This window comes from Callorhinus ursinus, unplaced genomic scaffold, assembly GCF_003265705.2.
Source record: "Callorhinus ursinus isolate GAN/ISIS: 27379988/994484 unplaced genomic scaffold, GSC_fseal_2.0 scaffold47, whole genome shotgun sequence".
In the NCBI taxonomy this organism is placed as follows: Eukaryota; Metazoa; Chordata; class Mammalia; order Carnivora; family Otariidae; genus Callorhinus; species Callorhinus ursinus.
The window spans coordinates 11,202,958-11,217,372 of NW_027397109.1; the positions used below are offsets into that span (position 1 = coordinate 11,202,958).

A 14,415-nucleotide genomic window follows, 5' to 3' on the forward strand; every position below is an offset into this window, starting at 1 on the left:
ATGACTCCTGATTGAACCACGAGCTGGACCCAGGAACTTGGAGGCTCTCCCGCACCTCTCTCCCCCATCCTCAGAATATGGGTTCCACTTGCCTTTTTTGCTCCAGGGGCTGCTCCAAGAACATTAGCCTTAAGGTAGTGATACAATGTTGAAAACACCTTCACCTTAAAAGTGGCTGAGCCTAAACTGACACATGAAAAAGATGCTCAACAACACTCATCATCAGGGAAATACAAATCAAAACCATGATGAGATACCACCTCACACCTGTCAGAATGGCTAAAATCAACAACACAGGAAACAACAGGTGTTGGTGAGCATGCAGAGAAAGGATAACCCTCTTGCAGTGTTGGTGGAAAAGCAAACTCGTGTAGTCACTCTAGAGAACAGTTTGGAGGTTCCTCAAAAAGTTAAAAATAGAACTACCCTATGATTCAGCAATTACAATACTAGGTATTTATCCAAAGAATACAAAAATACAGATTCAAAGGGGCACATACACCCTGATGTTTATAGCACCATTGTCAACAATAGCCAAACTATGGAGAGAGCCCAAATGTCCACTGACTGGTGAATAAATAAAATGTAGTACATATACACAATGGAATATTACTCAGGCATCAAAAAAGTGATATCTTGCCATTTGCAACAAGGTAGATCGAGCTAGAGTATATTATGCTAAGTAAAATAAGTCAGTCAGAGAAAGTCAAATACTACATCTCCTTCATATGTGGAATTTAAGAAAGAAAACAAATGAACATATGGGAAGGGAGAAAAGAAAAAAAGGAGAGAGGGAAACAAACTATAAAAGATCTTAATGAGAGAGAACAAACTGAGTGTTGATGGAGGGAGGGAGGTCGGTAATGGGCTAAATGGGGTGTGAGTATTAAAGAGGGCACTTGTGATGAGCACTAGGTTTTATATGTAGGTGAGAAATCACTGAATTCTACTCCAGAAACCAATATTGCCCTCTATGTTAACTAACTAAAATTTAAATTTAAAAAAAAGGTGACTGAGTCCAGTTAGGGCCTTTTTGTAAACTTTTAAGATTTGGTGAGTGGGTGTGATTATAATAATATTATTATCATTATTATTATTGTTAAAATTCCCATCAACCAAAAAAATAAAATAAAATAAAATTACCACCTACCAACCTAGAGTGGCCTGCCTCTTCAGTCTTTCCCTGACCTATGCTGAGTACAGATTATACCAGGAAAGCTCCTGAGAGGTCTTCAAATCTATACTTCATCATTGACTTTTAATTAGTTAAAATGGAGATTATCCTTTGTGAACATCACCTGATCGGATGAACCCTTTCAAAGGGATACTAGGCCATCTCTGAAACTACTGCATGCTTGGAAGTAGAGCCTAAGGTTGTCATACCAAGGAGGGAAAAATACAACACATGGTTGGTTTGAATTCATGATATCAGTGCAAGGATTCAAGATTTATCACGTTGTCTTATGCAGCTGGTGAAGGCTTGAAGTTTGCTCTTGTGAGAGCGAAACTCCCAGAGGCCTGGTGTATGATTTACCATAAAGTGGGGATATACGAGTAATCAGAATGTTTTAGCACACGGGGATCTATGATAGTAGCTAACTGATCAGAGGGTCTCTAGAATTAGATGGGAAACCTACTGGAGTATTGTTTGATCTACATAAGAGGAAAAACCAAAAATGCAACAGATTTATTTTTTTTAAGATTTTATTTTTTTAAAGATTTTATTCATTTATTTGACAGACAGAGACACAGCGAGAGAGGGAACACAAGCAGGGGGAGTCAGGGAGGGAGAAGCAGGCCTCCTGCTGAGCAGGGAGCCTGATGTGGGACTTGATCCCAGGACCCTGGGACCATGCCCTGAGCCGAAGGCAGAGGCTTAACAACGGAGCCACCCAGGCACCCCCACAACAGATTTCTACCTAGCTTCCAAACCTAAGTCAATCACAGACTCAGAGTGGTATTAAATACACGATGAAAAGGAACACTTTTTTTTTTTAGCAGTATCAAAGCAGAAATAAAAAGTCATATCACCTTCTTTGTTCTTAGCTGGGGACATGCTCTCAAAGAATGACTCAAATTTTTTGTCACTCTTCCCTTGTCTGCAAATGACCTTGAAAGTGTCACAAATATTGATTTTGGTAAGTAAATTTTAGTAAGTAGATTTGCAAATACTGAATCCACAAATAATGGGGATCAACTTGTACCTTAAAATAACATGAAATGTGAACATTGGTTTCTGGAGTAAAATAATGAGTGAGTTCATTCTTAGAGGGTGAATACAGATTTCAAGTGCACAGAACTTAGAAAGAAAAGGACACATAAGCAGAACAGAAAATTTGCAAGTGTAAGGAGGCAAGAAGAAGAGTGGCACACTGACAAATTACAAAACAAAACAAAACAAAACAAAAAACACAAAACAAAAACCAGAATGACCTGTTCCGAGAGTTACAAATGAAGGTTTGGAGAAAGATATGAGACAGAACAGGCAGGGAGGACTGTCATTTTTACCTCTGTGCACTTAGAAGAAACTGAGAAATTGTCATGTGGGAAAAGCTCTAATAATATCTTTGGGCTTTAGGGTGGTACTATTTCAGTGCTAAATTGTGCTTAATTTGTAGAAAGGTAGATGGATATAAGGAAACTGCTGCATGTATGCAAACAAATTTTGAGTGGCAACCACATGGCATCCACTTTGTTATCTGTAGTGGATGAACAGCTGAATGAAAAACATAGATTTCCTTGGGTATTTAACATCAGTGGAATGGGAATTCAGATAAATTAATAGGCAATTAAGTTGTGAATAGTGACAGGGCTGGGGATACTACCCCAAAATATGGCACCTTGGAATATTATTTTAAGCTGAAGGAATTTGAGAAGCAGTTACTGAAAGGGTTTGCTAACCTTCTTCCCTGAAGCAAGTGCTAAGACACTTCAGTGTGAGGTGCCCTCCCCATCCATACTTGGAGGAAAGGAGGAAAGGAGCATCCTTAACTCCTAAGACAGAGAGACACCATGAGGAATCTGAATGAATAGGTCTTGTTAAATTTCCTCCAGTTTACTATACTTAACCCTTACCCTTTTGGCCTATCACATTTTCCTATGACTTTCTGCTCTTACCAAACCTTGCGTAAAAACATTCATGTTTAATGTTCCTGTGGGTCCTCTCATTTCATTATGAAGGCTCCCATATCATGTAAAACTTAAATTAATGTGTACACTTTTCTCTTGTTAATCTGGCTTTTGTTACAGTCCCAGTGAGGAATCTAGAACGGTAAAAAGAAAAACTTTTTTTTCCCTCTCCTATAGTAGAAAAGCTGATTTGGGTTGTGCCCAGTACTGGAGGACTTCAGAGGATATATGAGCCTGTAGTTTAGATTTAAGTGGTCAGGGAAGGCTCCCCAGAGGAAGCAAATGATGACTAGAGACATAAAATGTAGGTAGTAGAAACTCAAGGAAAATAGAACAGGGAAGTCAAAAATAGGATTTCCGTTCTGGGTAGGAAATAGGGTATGAACAGATGACAAAATATTTGAGGTACCACAAGTAGAAAATATTTCATCTAACCTGAATCAAGAGGAACATACATGCAGGGGCTAAGTTTTGAAAATGTTTAATGACACTTCTATCATCATTGTATGCTGTTCTTATATTCATTAGCTACATTTGACATATTCTCAATAGGAATGGTGCTGGTGTGCCTATAAATTGAAAATTTTGGTTACTTATTATCTGAAAATTTACTAATTCACATCCTTGGTTTCAGAAAGAGAGTCTGTGCAGGGAAAAGGATAAAGGGTTTGGCAGAGAGAGAAAAATCCTGAAGTCCAAGGAGAAGCTCATGAGGAATTATGGTTTATGACTCGCACCATTCTCTTCATCCACTTAGACTTTCCTGTGTGAGATCCCAAATCAGTCCGTGAGTATTCCATGTACAAGTAATTTGCATGTCTTTATTGCTCATGTTTCAGGAATAGAAACTTTGTTTCATATATAGGATGCAGGATTGCAGCGCCATCTGGCATCAAGACAATGAGAGAACAAAGTCCCTCTCATTGAAAAGCTCACAGTATGTTGTTATCAGCAGCTGCTGGGGATGATGCAGAGCTGTGATGGGAGGGATCAAGTCTCAAAAGGCTAAAAGGAGAAAAAGTCCGAACAAGGAAAAGATGAGCCCAAACACCAAAGATAACTGCATTCATTTGAGTAGGAATCTGTTTTTTAAATCCTTATTTCAAAACTGAAACATAATGGTATGTTTCGCCTCTAGGGAAACAACACAACTCAGAATTATTTGCAGTAAAAACACAGGGAAGCCTGGCTCCATATCTACTTTTTAACACCACTTTCTCTAGTTGACTATTGTTCAGGCTGGCGTGAAGCCCTATTAGGTTGATGGATTTCATTTACAAACATGGACTTCAGGAGTTTGTTTCCATGGACACATATATAGTTCGTATTTTATTGTAAAACCTGTTCACAGTTGTGTTTGTCCTGTGTGAAACTCATCCTTCCCTAAACGTGTGTGTGTGTGTCCTTTTCCTCAATTGCAAGGTGGTTCATAAGATAAATGTAATCTCACAGCCTAAATCCTTGGTAGGTTTTTTTAAAAAAAAGTATTCCAATGTGATTGAGAAAAAATTATCACTTTATATCCACCTTGTTGGAGTTTCTCTAAGGGAATCATAGTCTCACTTTCCTTGATTTGCTAATTTTTCATTTGAAGGAGTCCAATTACTAATTTTGAATTTTCCTATTCTTCTAACAACTTAAGTTTTGTTAGCATTTTTCCCCCTCAGGTACCTGATATCTTTACTTCATCCATTTGTTTTCTATAGTTCTTTGAAATCATTGTCATATAATCAAAATTATATAACAATATAATTGTTAACTTCCAGAGCATTTCACATTTTAAAACAGGATAAAATGGTCTTGAAATCTGTGGTTTCCTGATAACATGTTGGTACATATTGAGTTTTGGTTTATAATGCTCTTATGGAAGATTGAATTTTATGTTAAATCAATTTTTAATTTTCTGCATTAATCTGAAAATCTTACTTCTGGATCATCTGCAGGGTAGCAGGAAACCGGAAACAATGCAGCTGTTGTCCTGAAGCCTAGAGGCTGGGAGTTTGTCACTCCAGGTTCCATCATCATGCCAGGCCTGGCACTATGTCCAGCAGAAAACACACAGCTGTTCCACCCTGTTGTGTCTCCCTGGTGCACCAGGGAAGGTCAAGTGAATGGCAGAAAGGACAGTGGCCCACATGGGATGATCCGGTGAGCTTCTGCACTGCATGGGGCTGTGGGGCCCCATGTGATTTCCTTCCGGCTCCTGGCCTCTGTCTTCCTGGCTTCTGTAGGATTCTTCCGTTAGGGGAATTTCCATCAGTAGTTTGCTCCACGGAGAAAAAGACCACCTAGGGAGGTGGGGGAAAGTAGGGAGATATTCCTGTGCTTTGATTTTAGAATTTATGCATATAGAGTAATTAGCATTTACTCAGAAAAATAATGTGGTGTTTTTATGTCCATAGACTTTTTGTTTTATAATTGTTTGTAAAATGTCGCATAAGCATTTATAATGTTTTTATTTCTCTTTAATTTCATTGGTCTGAATTTTCAAATACTTTTAAAATTCTATGCAAGCTATTATGCTTCATTCGTTTATGTAAATGGGAATGCCATTTTAATAAAGTGAAATTTTAGGTTTTGTCTTGCATTCTTTGGCAGCTTCCTTTTAAAAAAATCAAATTACCTGAGGAACATTTGCTTGATTGGGACAAAATTTCAGCCGAGTTTCAAGATTTATGTTAAAAATAACGAAATTTTGACTTTTAAAACTGTTCGTATGTTGACAGTTTTTTGCGTGTTCTGCAAAGTTTTGAAATAAGTAACTCAAAATTATTTTCAAAGTAGCTAGTGAACTTTATTATTTTCACCCCTACTGAATCCATCGTTGCTCCCTTTCTTTCCTCTCACCAGCTTGCACTGGGGCTCACTTTTCTGCCTCAACTTTATTGTCCAATGGACCCATTTCCCGCTGGTCTCCACTTTCAGATTTCAATGTATATTACAAAAATGTAGCATAAACGTTTGTCTGTTGCATTCCACAATTTAACAAGTCAATAATCCAAACTACTCCAAAAAATTGGATTCTTTACTTCCTTTATTCTTATTTGGAAGTTGACTTATATTTTATAATTCTATTAATTTTTTATTATGTACTTTTTAATGTAATGGTAGAAAATATTAGGGCTATAGAAAAGCTAAGGGGAGGGGCACCTGGGTGGCTCAGTCGTTAAGCGTCTGCCTTAGGCTCAGGTCATGATCCCGGGGTCCTGGGATCCAGCCCTGCATTGGGCTCCCTGCTCCGCGGGAAGCCTGCTTCTCCCTCTCCCACTTCCCCTGCTTATGTTCCCTCTCTCACTGTCTCTCTGTCTCTGTCAAATAAATAAAATCTAAAAAAAAAAAAAGAAAAGCTAAAGGGGGCAGAGAATAATTCCAACATAACTCCTCAACTATGTCCAGTCTTTTTTAATAATCAATTTTTGATTATTGATTTTTATTAATTAATTTAATCAAATTTTTATTATTTAAAAAATTGAAAAAATAAAGTCAAAATTTCACCATTTTGACTTTTTTTCTTAAGGAGGAATGTGTGCTAACGTAGTTGAAAGAATAATAAAAAATTAGGGAATAAAATCCACCTCATCCTTCTGAGTTGTGCGGTTAAACGCGACATCCTTCTGAGTCGCGTTTTGGTTTCTTTCTATTCAGATATCCACTTAAGAAATACCACCATTGTATGCTTCTATATGTGTTTCATTGTATACATGTATATGTATTATATAGATCATGTTAATACTAAGTTTAGCCAGGAGCAGCATTTATTTGTTCAGTATGTAATATACACCAAGATTGAAATTTTAATTAAGAACGAATTTTTGAAGGTCCCAAATTTCTGAAAAATGGGAAATAATGAAATAAAGGAAAACTTCCTTTGAAATAATATGGTGTTCTATTTTTTTTCCACTGATTCAATTCCTTTGAATCACTTTTTAAACGGACATGTGTTTTATCGTGAGATTACACTGTCCTAATTATTTAAAACTCGTAATTTTGGAGCATCCTGAAGGCATGAACTTAAGTAATTTCGAAGTATTTTTTTCAGACCAATGTTGCCTATCTTGAAAACTAAAATCATTAAAAAGCTATAATTATTATTTAAAATTATTATATTATAAGATAAAGTTTCTCTAGAGGTTCCTCGCCTACTAAGCCCTTGCCCTGCGCGCACCCTGTTTTCTGCAAACCATCGCAGGACCATATCCGGGAGGAAGTGAGCCTGGTCCTTCGGCATGGCTCCGCCCCCATCCTGCAGCACTGTGGAAGGTGACTTAGCTGACGGAGGCCCGCAGGGGTCAATCCCGCCTGCTTCTGTGTTCTTCCCCTGCCTGTTTTCGTTTCTGCGGTTCCGGGAAACCTATCAGTTTCATATTTGAGTTTTTCGGTGCTTTCGTTATCATGTTTAGGATTTAGGTTTTTAAAACATGAATTTGCAGCTACAGTCTTAGAAATGTACCCTATATAATACACACTTTAAATGATCTAATTTTCCCCATTTATCTTTTACCTTCTTCCTTTAGTTCTGGCTTTACAAATGTGTCCCGAAGAGAGATTTGGATTTTATACAGAACAATATGAAAATATTTTTGCATTAATTCTGTGGCTACAGAAATCATCTGTGAGCAAATTTACTTGTGTCCCTTCCTTTCAAAACAATTATTTTGTGTTGTTTCTAATATATTTGTCAAAACGTTTGAGATATTTTTCAGTAAGTGATGGTAGAGTTAATTTTGTTTTTATTTTAATGAGACTCCTATTATTAAAAAAATTCCGTTTTTTTTTTAATTCCATCACTCTATCACTTTTCTCTGAAGTCTGTCTGCTCACATAGGGCAGAGTCAAGGGCTTCTTAGAGCAAATTTGCCACAGTGCCACTTACTTTATCTTAAAAGATTATGTGGGTTTTGTACAATGTATCAGTATACTGTTGTTTATTTCAGTTTTGTGTGTGTGTGTGCACGCAGGAAATCAAGTATGTTGTTGTTGTTTAATAATCTCTATGCTCAACATGAGGCTTAATTTCACAGCCCAGAGATCAAGAGTTGCACAGTCTAGTCTGAGCCAGCCAGGCACCATGGAAATCAAGTTTTTTATAAACTTACCCTCTACTTACATATATGCCCTGTCAAGTTCACCATCTCCTCTGTTAGAGATGCTTAGAAAAATTTTCTTAACTTAATTTCAGAAACATTTTTGGGGCGCCTGGGTGACACAGTCGGTTAAGCGGCCAACTCTTGATTTCTGCTCATGTTGTGATCTCAGGGTCATAAGTCCAAGCCCCATGTGGGGCTCTGTACTCAGTATGAAGTGTGTTTGAGTTTCTCTCTCCTTCTCCCTCTGCTCCTCCCACTCATGCTCTCTCTCTCTCTCTCTCTCTCAAGTAAATAAATGGATCTTTAAAAAAAAGAAACGTTTTTAATATCAAAGTAATTATCATTTCAATTATAATATTGTGCAATTATAAATATAACATTTGGATATTTTATTTTTTCCAGTGGTTCTGCTTGACTCTGCTATATCCCTCTGGCAAAGGCAATTGTCCTCCCACTTAAGTGTGTATCAGCATAATCTGAAGGCTTATTAAGACATAGAGTGAAACCCCCCCACCCAGATTTCTAATTCACTAGGTCTGGTTTGGGGCCTGAGAATTTGTTTTTAACAAGTGCCAGGGTTGATCTGAGGACCACACTCTGAGAGAAGTAATAGTGCAACCAGTAAGTGAGACTGGGGTTCACTGACAGGGATAGAGAAAATCACTGAAATGTACCAAGTCTGAGAGTACAGAACTGAAGCTTAGTTTAATATTGAAATGAGTGCTTTACATACTCAAACTCCATTAAGGCAGATGGGGGAGGGGCGTTAATCATAAACTCAACTCTGGAGGGAAAGGACTTGTTCAAGATCCCACAGCAGTCTAGTTAAAATTCGGATTCTATCTAGATATGTCTCCCTGACAAGTACAACCTTAAGTAGCATGCTAAATCCTTGTTACTCTGTTTGCGAACAAGCATCATTGGCATCACCTGGAGTCTTGTTAGAAATGCAAATCGCAAATCTCAGCTCTCACCCCGGATCTACTGAATCAGAATCCATATCGTCTCCAGTGATTCCAAAGCTCCTTATACTTTGAAAAGCACTGGACTAGGCTCTCCTCCAAGTCTCAAATCCCTGAAGCTGAGCTCAGCTCAGAGAGCATTTAGATAGCTAATGCTTTGTGGTTATGTTGTAAGTCAGTTGCTGTTTTAAGATTTGTTTGGGAGAGTTACCCAGATGTGGCACCCTTCCAACTAGGGATTTAATGAGCATGCCCTAGAAGTACATTATAAACCTTTCCATCTCAGAAGAGCTTCTAAGTGACGGCGCAGAGATATCCACAAGTTGCCTAGTGTGGACACTCACAAATTCTGGGATTAGCATAGATCCAAAGACAGTTAAAATATTCCAACTGTAATGCTCTTCTGACAGGATTGCCTTAGTGCAAGACTGGATGGGATCCAAAGTCAATGGAACTGGAAATCCAAGTTCAGCTTTGTGAAGGTTTCTGACGCCGCCATGTTTAAGAAGATTGACACTAGCAGGTGAACAGACTTGCCCTGAGGCTTATTTGAGGGAATTAATAGGGAAGCAGGTGCATGCTTTTATAGGCTTGAAAAACAGGGATCCTAGGGTAGTTGTAGCCACTTCCAGACTGTATTGCTGCAGAGTAAGCTGGGAATCATGTCTATTTGCACTCAAGAATGAGTCTTCTGTGAGTCTAAGGAGATCCCAACTAATTTTCCAGGTAAGAGAATGGAAATAACAGTAATGTAGAATCTTAGGAAGATCCCTGGGTTTCTCATAACCACTGGGTATCCCTTCTCAATCTTTTGGTTTTTTGCAGGGTGGGGAAGAGAAATTACAGCATTTATTGAAGATCTTCATATACTATTAAACAGAAAAAAAGTGAAATAAATGCGAAGGAAGACTTTTCAGCAAAACTTCTCTGATATTTCTTATTTTGAGGACTGAAAAATTTTCAAGCCTACTTAGGACACATTTGTTAAAGGATTAACAACTGTGATCCAGGGAGGGTAAATTTTTCCCCCGTAAAAAGATTTATCACCTTCTTTTTCCATCCCTTCCCAATCTTGATATCTTCTTCCAATGGAGATGAATTTGCCCATGTGGTCTTTACAGTTTTATCCCTTGAGATTACATATTTAAGTTATAGAGTTTATAGTTTACTCACTCTTAAATGCATATTTTTGTTTTTTTCCCACTTACTTATAGGCATACCTCATTTTATTGTGCTTCACAGACATTGCATTTTTTAAGTTTATTTTATTTTTAGTAATCTCTACATCCAACATGGGGCTCGAACTCACAACCCCAAGCTCAAGAGTTTCATGCTCTTCCCACTGAGCCAGCCAGGAGCCCCAAACATTGCATTTTTTACAATACAAAGATTTGTGACAACCTTGCATCAAGCAACTGTACCCGTGCCATTTTTCCAACAGCACTTGCTTACTCCATGTCTCTGTGTCACATCCATAAAATTTAAAAACTTTAAATTTTTTGTTACGATGATCTATGACAGTGATTATGACTCACCAAAAGCTAAGATGATGGTTAGCATTTTTTAGCAATATTTTTAAATTAAGGTATATACCTTTTTATAGACATAATGCTATTGCACGCTTAAACTACAGTATAGTGTAAACATAACTTTTATATGTACTGGAAAACCAAAAAATTCATTTGACTCACTTTATTGTGGTAGTTACTTTGTTGCAGTAGTCTGGAACTAAACCCACAATATCTCCAAAGTAAGGCTGTTAAGTTTTCAGTATTTATCTATGTTGTATGTAGCTCCAATTTTTCATTTTCATCTCTAGACCGTATTCTATCATTATCAGTATCTATCACCACTATATATCTAATACCAAGAATTATGTATATCTGTGTACATACTGATATTAAATATATCTATATATGTATGAATGGTGCCATTTTATATGATATATAAATAAATCCCAAAGTACATGGGACCCTTCTGTACCTGATGATTTTTTGGGTCTTGTGTAGTGTACAGTTATCACCAACATTGCTGCCATGAACTTCTAAATGTGTGTATCCTCAGACCCTTACACTTAAAAGTAAGACTAGACAAGACCTTTACACTCAGCAATGTGAAAACTGATAAATGACTATTGTCAATAGATTTGTGCATATCTAGCAGGAGGTTTGGGTGCAGACTGAGGGACAGATACCTGCGGTTTAGCTGTATTTTCTTACTATTTAAATTCAAATTTCATTAACTAATTCTAATTCTTTATTGGACTGTGAACACAATAAGGCAAAATCCCACATGATTATTTTCTTTGTTGACTTAAATAGAATTGCATATGAAGGCTTGTACTGAAGTTATTCAGAGCTGAGGCAGGAAAAGCTAAAATTTCAGCTTTTTTTTTTTTTTTTGCCTGTGCCACGTAGTGCATCGTACATGTGTTATTAAGTTTATAAGGGCTCCTGGGAGAAAGGACATTTTCAGTGCTTGATATCAATCACAGGTAAAGCATCTATATACCTACTGATTGTGTAATTCTTTGATTCTCAAAATTAGGATTATAAAGCTTCCTTATGTACCCCTCACTCTCTACCGCCTCAACACTCCCCTTTCTCTGCTATCATTTTCTGCCAGTGTTCTATTCCATGAAGTTTTCAATATTGTCCTCTTGGAGTCTTCCTTTGTGTATTAATTTTCCCAAATTATTTAGAAGGAGGGCTGAGAGAGGGAGGGGGCTGGAAATTGCAATCCAGGTGAAAGTGATGGTGGCTCAAAACATGACAAACCAAATGTGGCAAAATATTTAGAATTAGTAAGTCTAGGTAAAGGGTTAATGTGAATTCTTTTTAATATTCTTGCAATTTCTATATAGGTAAGTTTGCTTCAAAATAAACTTAAAAATAGCATGAATATACCCATTTCTTTAAAATTAAAAAAAAAATGGGACACCTGGGTGGCTCAGTCGGTTAAGCGTCTGCCTTCAGCTCAGGTCATAATCGCAGGGTCCTGGGATCGAGTCCAGGATCGGGCTCCCAGCTCAGCAGGGAGCCTGCTTCTCCCTCTCTCTCTGCCTGCCGCTCCCCCTGCTTGTGCTCTTGTTCTCTCTCTCACAAATAAAATCTTGAAAAAAAGTGGGGGGATACCTGTGTGGCTCAATCGGTTAAAACAAAACAAAAAAACTATGTATTTACTTATATATGCATAGAATTCCTCCAGAAGTATACACAGACACTGATAACACAAGTGACTCTTATGTCTTGAGGTAACAGCATGGTGAAGGAAGAGGGCTCCAAGTAGAGTGTCTGTATAATTATCATCCAAAATAGCACACTCCTGAGAGAAAGAAGGAACTATTCATTATTATGCCAGGACAGCAGCTGTAAAATGAGCCTCAGCAGGAAAATGGGGATATATGGTCATCGGGCATGGAAGGCAGACTTTACATGGTATGTCATTTTGTACATTTTGATCTTTCAACATGTGACTATATTAGCCATTCAAATTCATAAATAAAAAAGTAGGCATAGGGGAAAGGTGTTTAGAAAATAAGGTCTCAGTGCTACTAATATTGCTTTTATGTCCTTTCAAATAAAAATACATAGATATAGGGGCACCTGGGTGGATCAGTCGTTAAGCGTCTGCCTTTGGCTCAGGTCATGATCCCAGGATCCTGGGATCGAGTCCCGCATTGGGCTCCCTGCTCTGTGGGAAGCCTGCTTCTCCCTCTCCCACTCCCCCTGCTTGTATTCCCTCTCTCACTGTGTCTCTCTCTGTCAAATAAATAAAATATTTTTAAAAAGATATATAGATATAGCTATGTATATAACTATATATATAATTATATGTAGTTGTATATAAATATGATAGTCCCCAATTTACAATGGTTTGACATTATTTTTCAGCTTTACAATGCTGTGAATGCAATACTCATTTAGTAGAAATCATACTTCAAAATTTTTTATAGTACAATTTCCATTTTATTTTTTTTCCTGGAACAGTTTTCCTTCAGTCTTTAAGAACTTAGCTCCTTAAATGGGTTTTGGTGGAGGTGGTGGGGCAGCACCCATGGATCTAAATTGGGGTGGTGGTGTTCAGTCCTTCCATGTTTCACCAGAGCAACTCCTAACCACCTTGCTATGAATGGCACAGCTCACACAGTAATGGACTTTCACACACAGCTTGGGAAACACATAGGCATCAAAGACCCTCGCTTTGGAAATGTTCCTGATGGCGGTGGCCTCTACTCTGTTCCCAATAACGAACTTCTCAATGGCCTTATCCTTGGGCGTACAATGGTTGCAGATGGTGCAGAGAGTGGGCTGCAAGTGGCCCTTTTTGGCACGATCATGGTTTCTTCTTTCCGTGGGCATCCTGGAAGCAAGAACCAGAAAGCAGAACTTCAAATTTTATTTTTGATCTTTTCCCAGTCTAGTGATACAAGGCATGATATTCTCTCATGATTCAGGACAGTGGCTGGGAGCCATAGCTACCAGTCAGCCATGCAGTCTGGACCCATGCAACCATTCTGTTTTTCACTTTCTGTACAGGACTCAATATTACATGGGATATTCAACACTTTGTTGTAAAACAGGCTTTGCATTAGGTGATTTTTCCCAACTGTTGGCTAATGTAAGTGTTCTGGACATGTTTAAGGTAAGCTAGGTTAAGCTATGATGTTTGTTAGGTTAGGTGTCTTAAACATTACAATATTTTCAGGTCAGCTTTATCAGGACATAACCCCAATATAAGTTGAGGAAGATCTGTGTATAGATATATAGATATATAAACATGCGTGTGTGCATGTATTTTTCCATGTATTTATAATGATACTTTCAATCCCAGTCTAGTCACACAGGTTTGGTTTGCCTTCCTCCATTCCCTATTTACATTGCCTTTTTCCACACGGAGAGCCCTCTTTCCCAGAATCCTCTTCCCTGTTTTGGCTTCTCTCCTCTTTTTTCCCCTCCCTTTTCATCTCCTGTTGCTCTTCCTTCCCATTGGTTGAAAGACCAGAGGTGCATAATGCAGGCATCATAGTTTTAATATCAAACTTTAAAAAATGTCACAGAAAATGCAGTTTTCTGGAAAGTGAAAGGGGTTTGGTTTAGGGGTATGAAGAACACTTGCAAGCACCCAGGGTCTGAAGTGACCTTGGCTCAGGGAAGCTGCAGGAACCCTGTCAGGTGAGAGTCCCTTCATGAGGGTGGTAGCTTGTCTGCCTGAGCCTTGGGTGACAGAAGAAGCCC

At 38.1% G+C, this 14,415-nt stretch overlaps 1 pseudogene; it reads right to left on the reverse strand.

The window, feature by feature from the left end:
* Window positions 1-13,260: 13,260 nt before the first annotated feature.
* Window positions 13,261-13,539, reverse strand: LOC112840057 (small ribosomal subunit protein eS26 pseudogene; annotated as a pseudogene).
* Window positions 13,540-14,415: the final 876 nt, after the last annotated feature.